This window comes from Macrotis lagotis, chromosome 6 (assembly GCF_037893015.1).
Source record: "Macrotis lagotis isolate mMagLag1 chromosome 6, bilby.v1.9.chrom.fasta, whole genome shotgun sequence".
Taxonomy (NCBI): Eukaryota; Metazoa; Chordata; class Mammalia; order Peramelemorphia; family Peramelidae; genus Macrotis; species Macrotis lagotis.
The window spans coordinates 41,944,069-41,958,669 of record NC_133663.1 but is presented as its reverse complement, the minus strand read 5'-3'; the positions used below and the strand labels follow the sequence as shown (position 1 = coordinate 41,958,669).

The 14,601-nt window shown below is 35.1% G+C and overlaps 2 long non-coding RNA genes across 5 annotated transcripts in view; one reads left to right on the top strand and one right to left on the bottom strand.

Annotated features, from left to right (window-relative positions):
- LOC141490761 (uncharacterized) overlaps positions 1–14,601 on the bottom strand; it is a 733,557-nt gene that overhangs the window by 448,297 nt on the left and 270,659 nt on the right. The gene's annotated exons all lie outside the window — the stretch shown is intronic.
- LOC141491621 (uncharacterized) lies at positions 6,234–14,201 on the top strand. The gene is made up of 2 exons (XR_012469670.1): positions 6,234–6,429; positions 13,956–14,201. It is a non-coding gene; the product is annotated as an uncharacterized LOC141491621 (long non-coding RNA).

Below are 14,601 nucleotides of genomic sequence, written 5' to 3'. Positions count from 1 at the left end.
TAACAGCTTTTTCTTCTATTAAGCTCTAGTTCTGCCATGTGGGGAATGCTGTCTCTTATCTCAGAAACTTTGTTCTGGGCTCAACCTCCTTTCTCCTAATAAGCCACAGCTGGGGTCCCTCAGCACACTGTTTTAGAAATGATCTTACTCCCTGAGTAACCTCCAGTGACTATAACTTCAGTTCTCCCCTCTGGCCAGGAACCAAGACCAAGAACTCAATTCTCCTAGCTCCACTGCCTCTGCACTCACCTGGTATGAACTGGTTCCTTCTTGCCCAGGACATCATATCCCACACAACTGGGCCTGGGCTTCCTTTTCAGCAAAGGTTCCCCTCTTCCCTGCTCAGATACCCCAACTCCCCACTTTCTCTGTGAGGTGATATATTTCTGTGACTGAGGCAGAGGCTATCTCCCAGCCTGGCTGCCCCAGGACTCACCTCTTATTTCAGGGAGCTAGCCTGGAGGTGATTGCATTTCATTCAGTCAGCAGAACCTCAGTCTAGAATCTTTCTTTAGATATTCCTTAAATATTCCCAAGATATTCTCCTATTCCCAGGAGAATACTGGATCTTCTCCAGTTGTTCCAGAAGGAACACTGTTCTGCCACAAATTTTGTTTGTTTTTGTTGCTCTTATTTCACCTGAGGTGCTTTTTTTAACTTGGAGGAGGAAATCTGGAGAGCTCAGAAATTTCTGACCTATTCTGCCATCTTCCCTCCCTAAAATTCTTTAAGTTAAAAAAAATGATTGCTGGGATGGGGTGGAAGGCAAAAAGTAATACCTGACACATATAGTACTTGAAAATTTGCAAAGTTATGCATAAATAGAGACATGTATATGGCATCTACACACACGTATACATATATAGACATGGGCATGTGTGTACATTTATGTATACAGGTATGTATTGTGTATTTACATGTGTGTATATGTTATTTAATTTAAGCCTCTCAACTTTCTCATCTTACAGATGTTTAAATTGAACCTTGAAGGGGTTAAGTGACTTGCCAGTGCCAGTACTGTTCCTTTCAGTACTAAGAGACTTTGAACAAGTCAAGAAATTTCTCTAAGTCTCAGTTTCCTTATCTGTAAAATAAAGATGTTGGATTTGATGGTCTCTTATACTCTGATACTAAAACCACATGGCTAATCCATTCAAGAACTCACTTCCATTTCGAACACAATAAACTATTGAGTTGTGACTAAAAGATCAATGAACTAATCAAGTCCTTCCTTTCACTTTTAATTAGCAGTTGGCTTGGCTTGTTTTTCAATCATATCCAAGTCTTTGTGTCCCCCATTTATGGTTCTGATAGCAAAGAGACTGAGTGATTTGTTGTTTCCTCCTCCAACTCATTTTACATGTGATGAAACTGAGACAAACACATTTAAGTGACTTGCCCAGGGTTCACACAGCTTTTAACTTGAACTTGTGGAGATTGGTCTTCCTGACTCTAGGCCCTATGCTCTATGCACTATGGTACCACCTAATTGTCCCTTAAATGGTGCAAAAGAAGTTTAATTAAACATTTAAATAAAACTAGGGTTTTTAACCTGTTACTCTTGACCTTAAGAACCATTAAAAGGCCCATAGCCTTAAGAAGGAAAAGGAAAAAAGCAACCCTAAAAAACTTAAAAGTGGGTAATCTCCCATCCATACCCCAAAGATCATGCAATTATTGAAATAAATAAGATTTTTTTTGCTATTTATCTTACACAAATTTCTAAGTAAGAAATAAAGCAAGAGATAATGTAAGAAAAACTGATTAAGTGGCTATTTGCTAAGCTGTTAAGGAGCTGACATCTGTAAAGAATGTTTACAGTAGATGTCTATTAGAGAAAGTGGTGCAGTGGATAGAGCACTGGTCTTGGAATCAAGAGGACCTGAGTTTGCATCCAGCCTCAGACACTTGACACTAACTAGCTGTTTGACCTTGAACAAGTCACTAAACCCTGATTTCCTCACAATCCAGGGCCACCTCCAGTCATCCTGATTCATGACTGGCACAGGACCCAGATGATTCTAGAGGAATAAAAAAAACTGGTGACCTAGCACAGCACCCTCTCACTCAAATCTAATTCATATGCTTGTCATGGCATCAGCTTCCTGATGTCATAGTCTTCTTATTATTATTATTATAACTGAATGCTAAAACTGAAAAGGGATCTTCAGGTTTCAAAGTTAAATGATTTACTCAATCACATGGCTACTAAATGGCAATCTCAGTAAGGAATGAGGCAGGTACCAGAGCTCACATCTCCTGATGTTGAACTTTATGCTATGACAACTGCCCCAGAATAAAAATTAAAAATTAAAAATTTTTTAAAAATGAAACAAGGACAAGCAGTCAGTACCTCACTGGTGATTTGGGTCATTTCTTGGTAAATGTGAAATCTGTGAGATCAACTGTTATTTTGTATGAGACAGTACCATCACTATTTAGGATGTTGAAATGAACCCCAGAGAGACAAGAATCCTTGGCAGACAAGTTAGGTACCTATCAGAATGGTGTTTTAGCCCTGCTTCATCCTCTCTGGTTTGTTATCATATCTACTGCTCTAATATTACTTCTATAGAAAAATGCAAACTGCTCAAAGTCATTTTTTGTCTTTTTTTGGGGGGGGTGCTTTTTTTATATGCAGTCCTCAAGTCTAGGACATTCCACAACATGTACTAGACATAATGAACATTTGCTGAATTTAAATGAAAGAAAATTTTAAGCACCCCATCCAAAGGTGGAAAGAAAATTGTTCTATCACCATTCTTTATTTAATATTTCTACTATTCTCTCTGCTCCCTCTTTACAGAAGTAACATTAGTTGAATTAAAACATTTGATTGGTATTTGAACCTTCTACCTGGATGGAGAAAATTGTTTTTTATTAATCATTTATCATCACCCTTGGTATTTTCCCACAGAAGAGGGAAACTTTGGAATAATTATCAGTATTTTGTCATTGCTTTAATTTGTTACGAAGAGGAACTTTTCCTCATTAAGTCCTCTGATTAAAAGATATGATCTTTTTTTAGTGTATTTCATACTCAGAGAAGAAAAAGTGGGAGAGAACGCCTACAATTCCATTTGGGTGTCACCAAGTCACACATATGAAGTAATTATCCCATTATAAAGTACATTGCTAGAGCTATGTCTGGAATACTGCATGCAATTTGGAGCTTCTTCTATAAAACATATATTGCTAATTTGGAAAGAATCCAAAGAGTAGTAATACTGACAAAAGGCTTGGAAAACATGCCATTAGGAAGAGTTTAAGAGAATAAAAAACTGAACTACCAGCAGATCAGATAACTAATGAGAAACAGAAAAAAAATTTAAATACTGGGTTGTGAAAAATCACCTAAAAGGTAAAAGGGATAATTTGTCTCATAGTCACATCTGCAGAAATATTAGTGATTAAAATTTAAGTAAGCACAATTTTAAGCAGAAAAAGCAACCAACCAATACTCAACAATATTGTCAATCAGGTGAAAGGAGGTATGCTTGAATGATTATGGGACTTAGACACTGAAAATCTGGGTTCATACCTCAGCTTGACCACATTTGATTATATATATTTCTATGGACAAGTCATCTCTCCAAACCTCAACTACTATTTCTATAAAATGAGGATAATTCTTGTTATGAGGATCAATGTAAGGAAAGAGCTTTGCAAACTTTAAAGTAATAGCAGAAAGTAATCATTAAAGAGATACAACCACCCATGGCCCAAATCTCTTTCATTTATCTAGCCCTTCTGAGACCTCTCTCTGAGAAACATGGACTACAAATAGCTCACCCTATAGGTCTGCATGGGTAAGAATAATAAGTTCCTGTTTCCTATACAAGCACTAAGGTAACAGTGCACATCAGGTTTGGGGTGGTTTTTAATTTTATCCCACAGAAATGGAGAGAATGGAAAGAACATAAACAAGAGATGTAATTCAATTACTTCTCCAGCAAATCCCATGCTCTACCCAGAAGCCTATAGAGACTCCAAAACTAATATCATATAATCATGGTTTAGACTTTCCTCAGAATGAAAATTAATTGAGGATTGCTACAGAGAGCAATCTGATCTTGCCACCAGACCTACCTGCACTATCTGAATATCACAGAAATAATGAGGACAAAGTCCAAGTTTTTAGCTCACCGATAACATGATTCATTCCCTTAATGCTCTTTCTAATCTAGAACACTGGGGCACATTCATAAGCTTTGTCTCCCCAAGAGTCATATTGCTTAAGAATTCACCTTAGTCTCTTTTAGAAGGCTGGGCTTTTGAACTTTGAAATTGGGGGTTGACAGGTACCCTGAATTTGGTACTGTCTAGAAATCACCCTCCTTAGTCTCTCAAGAAGGTTGGATTTCAGATTTGTGAACCGAGGGGTTCTTTTCTTAGACAGAGTGGATGGAAGTATATGAAAGCAGTCAAAAAATGATTGCAGTAATGGAGTGATGGAGGGTATTCATTTTTACTATTTGGAACTTTTAGTTCTGCTATTCTGAGTTCCTCAAAAAGAGAGGGTAAAGGCTGAAAGAGAAAGAAATATGATTATCTAAATGACCTTTCTTAAGGGCAACCATAAATGGGTGACTCCAACCTACAATGGACAGAGCCAATAATTATCTCTGACTAATGAGAGACTTAGAATCATAAATAAAACTTGAGAAGCCTGTACATTTCTGGATGTGACTCTCATAGTAAATTATCCAGTCCTCTCACATTGATAACCAAAGAGACTCAGAGAGGTTTTACCTGCCCAAGTTCAAAGTAACTGTGACAAAATTTTAATCTAGGTCTTTGAATTATGTCTATATAATGTCAAATTCAGTTCAAGAAAGTACTGAAAAGAGCACAAGATTTGAAGGCTAGGGACATCTGTTCAAATCCCTCCCCTGCTGCTTACTATGCATTGACAGCCATTCATCTCCACATAGTAAACTGCTGATTGAGAAGGAATTGTTCTTCTCTGAAAGACTTCTAGAAAGAGTGAAAAGCTTTCTCTCCCTCTTCACCTCTGTTTCTATCACTACCGGCAAAACATTAGGCATTAGTTACTTTGTTTTAGTTCTTTAAGTTTGTTTATAACTTCTTATTTAATGTGTTTTTCCCCTGGGTCTAAAAATCTAAGATAGATCATAAATCCTTAATGATGCCTGTCTATATGTTTAATCCTATGATGAAGAGGATAAATGGAAAACTCAAGTAACTAGTTAGAAATACAAAGAATTCAACCACATCAGAGATTTAACTCTATTCACAAAGCCAGGGTACTCCACAATCTGAAGTTGAGAAGAGACTCTCATGGCTATGATTTTTTTTTCATTTATAGAGACTTCATTTATAAGCTCTTAAAACAGCAGACAGTGATCTAAGTCAACAGCACAATGAGCCCTAGATGAGAAAGCAAGTCAACATAATTAGAGTCAGATGGTTTAGCCTCTGGATGCTTCAGGCATCTTATCATGGAAAAGGGGGGGTGGAATTGAGGCAAGAAGCAAAAAGAAGTCCAAATGCATACCCTTGGGCTAGTTAGGGGGAAGAGAAAGTCACATTCTGGAAGGAAATCTGTTTCTTCTCTTTCTTGTTAGGAGGAAGGAATTTTTAAAAAGTTCTTTCCCCACCTCACTCCATACCCCCCAAAAACCCTGATTCATAGAAAGAACTATTGGTTACATGTCAAAAATGAAACATAGAGGATGATGACAGAGGGGTGAGAAAAACAAAGAAAATGCAGAATAGGAAGTAGGGAGAAAAACGTAATCAAATATTTAGAAAATAGAGGCAGTATTGAGAATATGTATTGGTCAAAAGTACTTCACAGAAGAACAACAATCCTCTTTTCTACGCTGTTTCAGTGAAAATGATCTAGGCCAGTTGCTTCCAAAGGTTTTCATTTTGTTCAGTCCCACTGGGGCCATCTTGCATTTTCAGTTTTAGTGGAGTAGATGCTGCTCTGTCAACCTCAGTTAAGATGACAGATGGTCTAAACTTATAAAGAACTCTTTCTATTGCTATCTAAATACTAGCTACTACTACTTCCTCTAAAAGGAAATGACAAAGGACTTGTATCTTAGTCATAAAACATCATGGACAATAAGATTCAGTGTCACAAAGGATCTGACACAATTGAATGACTAAACAAATCTACCACCACCACCACCACCACCACCACCACTACTACTACTACTACTACTACTACTACTACTACTACTACTACTACTCATCATCATCATCATCACAACCAGACTTTTCTCAATAGAGGTTTCTCTATCCCAGAGGCAAGGATTTTAGTTAGAAAATCTGGAAGACTTTTTAAGGACCAACTCTAAGAATCAAAGTGATCCTTCTATGAAGATAAAGAAATTACCATGGGATATGTGAGCAATCATCATAAGGTTTGGAAAGGCAACTTGCTAGAGTAGATAGAGGGTGAGCCTTAGATTCAAATATCATCAAACATTTCTAAAGAACTTTATATGTATTATTTCATTTCGTTCTTACAGCAACCATGTGACATAGAGATGCTATTGTCATCACTATTTTATATAAAGAAAGAAGATTGGATCACTTGCTTTGAATTCAGTTTCTGAGAGCTCTGCCATAATTATTGAATGACCATTGCCAAGTCACTGAACTCCCCAGAGTCCTAAGCAATTGTCTATATCTATAACTATATAAAGTTGCCTAACCGAATAGGTGGAGAGAGACTAATTAAATTAATTAAAGGTACCCATATAAAATAAAAATGATCCCTCAACCCTGACACTTTTCAAAATCATAAAACATTTTAGTACACTAGTCTTTGGAATAGAGGAAAGAGAAAGAAATGCCCAAGTTCATGTTTCATCTCTATCTAGCTGTGTGATCTTGAATAACTTTCCCTCTCTGAGTCTTTTTTCCTCAAAAAGACAGGAGAATCATATTTGTACTATCTATTTCTGGGCAGAATTTTTGACACCTGAGGAGGAAAGAGCTTTATAAATCTGAAGCACTTTATCAATGTGAATTGATACTAATATGAATCACACAAACTTTCCCTTGGGAAGTAATGATGCCTCAATAAGGTTCCATTTTGACCTTTCAGCCAAGGGATTGTTTCTATTCACAGAATAAATAACACTTAACAGTTAATAAGTGGATTCGTTCAGAATCACCCCCATGAACTAGGCAATTCAGGAATTATTGTTCTCATTTTAGAGATGAGAAATCACAGACCCCAGAAAGGAAAATCACCTTACATAAGATCACATAGCTGGGTCATGGACTATTTCCGCTAAGCAAAAAAAAAAAAAAAAAAAAAAAAAAGGTCTTCAAATCCCTCCTGATACATTCACCATAATTATAATCATAATCATGTTTATAATGACTAAAGCCTTATTCTTTAAGTGAGATTAAAATAATCACCAAGGCTAAGTGTCCACATCTGACAAGATTTTGGTTTGTTTATTTAATTTAGCCACCTACAATTTTATCTTACAGGAAATCTGTGACAGTATCATAGTCAGATAAAGAAAGATTTTTTTATAATTAGATTTTAATTGTAAGATATCACTAGTACTTTGTTGTGGATTAATTTGGGTAATCATTCTTGTAAAATGCACAATGTCTCAAGCCTTGGAACAATTTTTGTTTAAATATTAAGCAACTTATGATTTATTTTTGCAGATAATAATTTTGGGGAAGTTATGGATTGTTTGCTTTTTTGATGAAGAGAGACCTGGATTTCTAGTTTTCTTATGTTCAAAAAAGGAGAATATATATATATGTATATATATATATATATACATATATATATATATATCAGTGAGGTACATACTTATAAATAAATCTTATAAGTAAAAATTTATGAATGAATAAATAAATAATTTTTAAATTGCTATTTATTATAATTCTTGGATTTGTAAATGCTAGTTTTTTAAGGAGATGAACTCCTTTGCAATAGGGTCCTTTTCTTTCCAAGGCTGTACTCAAGAGTTAATATATTACAAGGACATAATCATCAACATACCAATAAATATAGGGACTATGTTTTGATTGGTGGAGTTCTAATGTAAAATGAGAAAATGCTTTTGTAAGTATCACTTCTTACACCAAACTAAGATAAAAAAATTTATACTCAAAATATTTAAATATACCTGACTTTTCAATATCAAGAGCATATTCAAATTATATTACAAATAATTTTTAAACTATTTTTCTGGGCGGCTAGGTGGCGTAGTGGATAAAGCACTGGCCCTGGAGTCAGGAGTACCTGGGTTCAAATCCGGTCTCAGACACTTAATAATTACCTAGCTGTGTGGCCTGGGGCAAGCCACTTAACCCCGTTTGCCTTGCAAAAAAAAAATTTTTCTTTTTTGAAGTTATGGCTACACATGTGTATATGTATACATATAAAGGAAAATATGGAGAAAAAGAGAAAAAGAAATCTCTATATATTTATATAGAAATGTTTCTTGGGGTGGGAGGCAAGATATGCATCAGAATATACATTTAAAAGATTATTTTGCCACAAAATTATAAATTTTCATGAAAGTTAAATACAAGGAAGGAACTGATATGTGGAACTCCTAGGATGGGATTGGGAACCTCCTCACCAACCCAGACCATCTGTGATATAGTAGATAAGTCCAAGTGAATTGTTTGAGGCACATATGTGACTGAAGCAAGATCAACATATGTATAAAACATTCAAAACCTAAACAAAGTATAAATATAAAATTATGTTTAGAAAGTTTTCTTCTTTAAATATAGTTTTTCAAGTTTCATCCACAAAACCAAAAATTAACACAAAGTTCATTTTTAGTCATTTTATAGACCTAAGGAATATCTAAAAAGGATTTTTCTTACTAATGGAATATCAAAGTACAAATATAAAATATTATACAACAAAATATTCCATTCTATAATAAAATGTTACCCATATAAGGAATATGTCCTAATAAAATATGAAAAAAATCAAAGATGTTATTTTGATATTTGGAACAGGTGGACCTTAAAAAAGGTTCCTAATTATTCTTACACTGTTGAAATTATTTTAATTTTGCATCTCAGCAGATACATTTGTATTCTAGAAACAGGTGTTCATCAAAAAGACGGCGATAAAGAGATACCACTGTCAGCCGTCAGGGCTTGGAACCTAGCCTGCATGGTGTGATGACAGACAAATTAGAAAAACCCTGCTAAACATTTCTACACTTCAGAAGGAGATTACACCTTTTTAAAAAGGCAAAACATGTGGTTCAATTGCTTATTGTCTTGACATGTGGTTATGATGAAAGACAGAGTCTTAAACATCAATAGAGCTAAACTAACATCCCAGATGGGCTTCAGAAGAGGGGAATCCTACAGAACTCCACCTGCACGAAAGGCAGCTTGGAAAAAATGAAAGGAACGTTTTCCTTTCCCCACCCCCATTCAAGTTGTTTCTTTCTATTAAATGGGCTTTTAATGAATAACACATGGTTAGACAAACTATGATAGGAAAGTGTTTATTAAAATTTATTTCCTGGGATGACAAAGCTCACAAACAGCAGAAGCAGCAGACTCTATCTGTGCTTTTGTAGCCACAGAATATCAGGTAGGAATGGTAGACCTGTGTAAGATATACACTGTATGGTAGGGCCAAGAAAACTGACCCAGAAGGGAGCCAGGACAACTGGGTTACGGTAGCAGCTCCACCACACTCTTGCTGAGATATGGAAAGTCAGGTCTTAGTTTCTTCCTCTGAAGAATGAGATAAATATGGGCTATAAATTCTCATATCTCCAACTGCCTATTAGACATTCCAAATTTGGTGTCCCATAGACATCTTATATCCAACATGTTTAAAATTGAACTCATTATTTCCCCCAAAACCCCCCTCTCTGAATTTCCCTATTAGTCTCAAATTATTACCATCCTCCCAGCTTCACATCCCAGATTTCATCTATCAACTCTTCATTATATCCCTCCTACCCCATAGCCAAGTCCTGTTGATTCTATCTTCACAAGATCTCTTATATATTCCCCTTTCTCTCCTCTGATATAGCCAGCAGCCCAGTGCAAGCCCTCTTTTTCTCATGTCCAAACTATTGAAATAGCTGGCTAGTTGGCTTTGATTCCTAAAATCTTTTCCCAGTAGAGTCCAACCTCCATTCAACTGTCAAAGCGATCTTCCTAAAGTGCAGGTCTGATCATGTCATCCTCCTACTCAATAAATACCAGTGACTTCCTATTATCTCTAGCATCAAATATCAAATCCTCCATTTAGTTTTTAAAATCTTTTCACAATTTGACTTCTACAGTCTCCTTAGACTTTATTCCTTTCCACATTTTATGTGGTCTATTGATACTGGTCTCATTTCTATTCCTCATACACATCATTTCAACTACAAATTCTACATCTTTGCACTGTCTGTCTCCCATGGTTAGAATGCTTTCCTTCATCATTGCTCTTGCTTTCTCTACCTTCATTCAAATATCAAGTAAAATCTCACTTTCTGCAAAAATTTTTCCAGGACTCCTTAATACTATTTGCTTCCTTCTCTTTAAGATTATTACCAGTTTACTCAATAAAAAGGTAAGTAGATACATGATGGATGGATAGATAGACAGACAGACAGACAGACAGACAGACAGATAGATAGATAGATAGATAGATAGATGATAGATAGATGTATGGAAGGAGAGATAGATATGCATATATAGAAAGAGATAGACAGATTGATAGAAAGTCAGATGGTAGGTAGATAGATGAAAGATAGATCTTGCACATACATAGTTGCTTGAATGCTATTTCCTCCATTAGAATATGAATTCCATGTAGTTTCTTAGATTCCTTGAATGTAAGTATTGTTTTCTGTCTTTCTGTATATCCCCAGTGCCTAGCACAAACTACTTAATAAATTTTTGTCAATCTGACTCAACACAATCTTTAACATTCTATGATTTTGCTTTGTCTCTCTGGAAATAAATGTACCCTCTGTCTCAGTAGCAAAGAATAGCAACATATTTCTGCAGAGTTCCATAGTTTACAAAACCTTTTTTTCTTAAAAGGGGTTTCCATGGAATAGGTAGTGAAAATTCTAGGGAAGGGGTAGTGAAAATATCATCATTCCCACTTTTTAATGTTTTTTTCTATAAAAATTTTAATACAAAATATTATAATCCATTTACATCATTTCTATTTTATAGGTAGAGAAATTGAGGCTTCTGGATATTAAATGACATACCTATAATCACATAGCTAGGAAGACCAGAGGTAGAAGACTCGGGACTCTTGATTCCAAACCTAGCATTGTCTCTACCATACCCCAATACCTCTGATTTTTGAGGTGAAATGCAAATGAGGCACATGACAAATAGAGAGGTCAATGAGCTCCAAGTTTTCTCTTCTTATCGAAAGGCATCTAGGTGCCACTAAGAGACAATAATTCTTTAAGACTATGGAAACAGCATGTAAGATGCCTAGGAATCTATCTTTTAATAAACCATTCTTAACTCACTCATTTCAATTGTTCATTCCATTAACGTTTATTGACTGTCCATTACATGCTTGGCTCTTAGAAGATTAAGTCAAAGAGGCTATGAGGGCAATTGAAATCTTGTTGGTGAAACAAAACAAGATATATTTCACCAAATACTTAAATAATAGTGTTTAATAGTATAGCCTAGAGAAGACTGAGAAAATATATAATGGCGGCCCTCATGTATTTGAAGAATTGCTATTTGGGAAAGAATCAAGAAAGCAGAATTAGGATCAGTCAGGAAAGCAGAATTAGGATCAGTGAGAGTAAGGTTTTGTGCCCCCTTTATCAAATTGCTCCTTATCTCTCTCTCTTTTCCTTCCATAACTCATTTCTTTTATATTTTTCCCCTCTAGAGCAAAGCCAAGAGAACATTATACAAATTAACAAAGGACAGATTTTAAGTTTAATGTCATAGAAAGCTTTCTAATGATGAGACAAACAAGCAAGCAAAAGCAAAGAATCATACAAACATAGAATGGACTGGCTCAAGAGACTAGAGTCTTTTCTTGCATAGCATCTTGAAATACTAGCAATATGACCACATGATTTTTTTAAATTATTTTTTCCAAGCATCAAAAATATACTCTTTCCTCCTGCCACCATAACCCATTGGAAAAGGAAGAAAAACAAAAACCCTTATTACACATATTCAAGCAAAATAAATTTCCTCATTAGTCATGTCACCAGAACAGTGTGTGTGTATGTTTGTGTGAGTGAGTGTGGGTACTTGTATACTCTAGGATAATCTTTCCTAACCATCCTATCTCTTCCTCCATAGTGCTTTCCTCCTCCTATTCTTTCTACTCTTCTTTTAAGGTCATCATGACAGATGATAGGACCAATTTCAGAACCTCTGTCTAATTAGACTCCCCATATGACCTGTGATGGCAATATCATTCAAGAGGCATATATCATCTCCTTTTATTAGAATAAATCCAGTTTATCCTTCTTTAGTCTCTCTTGACTATTGGTTCACATTTACCTTTTTATATTTCTCTTGACCACTGTGTTTGTCTTCAAAGTAATTATATAGCTCTGTTCTTTACATAAGAAATTCTTATGTTTTCTATTTCATCAAAGATTCATATTTGCTCTTTATAATCATACACAGTTTCACTGGGTAAGTTCTTCTCACCTATAAAACTATAGTTCTTTGCTTCTGAAATATCATATTCCAAGCTCTTTGCTTCTTTGTAGTTGTGGTTGATGAATTGTATATGACCTTGAATATATCTCCTTAGTAACTGAGGGTTTATTTTTTTCTTTTTAGATGCTTGCAGTATTTTTTTTTGTCTTGGAAACTGTGTTTTGGTTATAATGTTCCTTGAAACTCCTGGGAGTTTTCATTTGAGAATTTCTTTCAGGAAATGACTGATAAATTCTCTCTATTCCCAGCTCTGATTCTAAGAGACCTGGGCAGCTTTCTTTTATAATTTCTTGAAAAATTTTGTCTGGACTCTTAATTGGTCATGTCTTTCAGATGATTTTTAACTTATTTCTTCTTGATTTATTTTACAGGTCATTTGGTTTGGTTTTCTTTTTCCATAAAATACTTTATATTTTCTTCTATGTTTTTAGTATTTTGGTTTTGTTTTAATATTTGCCTCAGGGAATCTTTAATGTCTATTTTGTATATTCTGATTTTCAGGAGTAAGGTATTATGCCCCTTTTATCAAATTGCTCATTCTCTCTCTTTTTCTTCCATAGCTCATTTCTTTTATATTTTTCCCCTCTAGAGCAAAGCCAAGAGAACATTGTACACATTAACAACAATACTGTGAGTTGTTCAACCTGATGGCAGAAGTTCCTCTCAGCAGCTCAGAGAGCTAGGACAACCCTAGGAGATTGGCTATGGACAATGCTATCCCCATCCAGAGGAAGAAAAACAAAAACAAACAAACAAAAAACTCTTCATAATCTGAATGAACACTACATTCACTTTTTCAAAGTTTCTCATATATTTCTTTACTATCTCATGGTTTTCTTTCTTTTCCCTTAATTCTAATTTCTCATACCAAAAATGACTAATCTGTAAACATGTTAAACACAAATTTTATGTACAATTTGTACAATATACAACCTGACTGTTCACCACAGAGGGGAGAGGGGTAAAAAGGGAGGGTAGAAGGAAATTATGTAACTTTAAAATATGCATATGTATGTGGATGAATGTTGAAAACCTTTCATAACATGTAATTGGAAAAATGAAATATCAGCTGAAAAATATTTTTTCTCTAGAGCTATTATTTAATTCTAAATAAGTTTTTAACTTTGTTGAACTTGTACCTAAGATTTATATTTTATTTGAAGCTTTGTTTGTAGATGTTTTGGAGTGATTCTCTTCTTTTTGGTTTGTTTCTAAACATCTGTGATACTTTTTGACATTGGGATTTTTTTAATTTTTTTAATTTTTTAAAATTTTTAATTTTAATTTTCTCATTCTTCCAGCTCATTTGTATCAAGGTCAAGCTTGATTCTGAAGGAGGTGTCTAGGCTGGTCCAACTATGTTTTCTTGGGGGTACCAAGAATTGTATTATTCCAGGATCTCAAGTGCTCCCAACATATTCTGATCCATAGCAAAGACCAATCACTGCTACCTGATTGAAACTCCACAAGTTAATGGTATATGTCCATGAGTAGTAAAAGATTTTTTGGCAGCACATACCAAAGAATAAAGAAATATCATAAATGAAGGTTTAGGAAGCATTGCAAAATTCATCACCAGAGGGAATATCCAAGCCAATAAAATCAATGATTCTTTTTATGTATAAGATAATATGTGATCAATTGTTTAGATGAGTGGTAGAGGTATCACTACTATAAGAATGTAGATCTTGAAAAGATAATTTCAAGTTAGAGCAATTACCAAGAATAAGAATTTGAACCAGGCTGGGATGGGGAGTCAGGATTTGGATGAAAAGAAAAGATTAAAGAAGGAAGCTGTCTCCAAGCAAGACCAAAACCAGCCATTCAAAAGGGCAAGGCAAGCAGTGCTTTGAGGGTGATGACAATGCCAGTTTCATTGGATTAGTGAGCTCAAGGAGGAGTGTAGTAGGAAAGGAAAGAGGAAAGGCAGATTGCAGAGATTGCTGG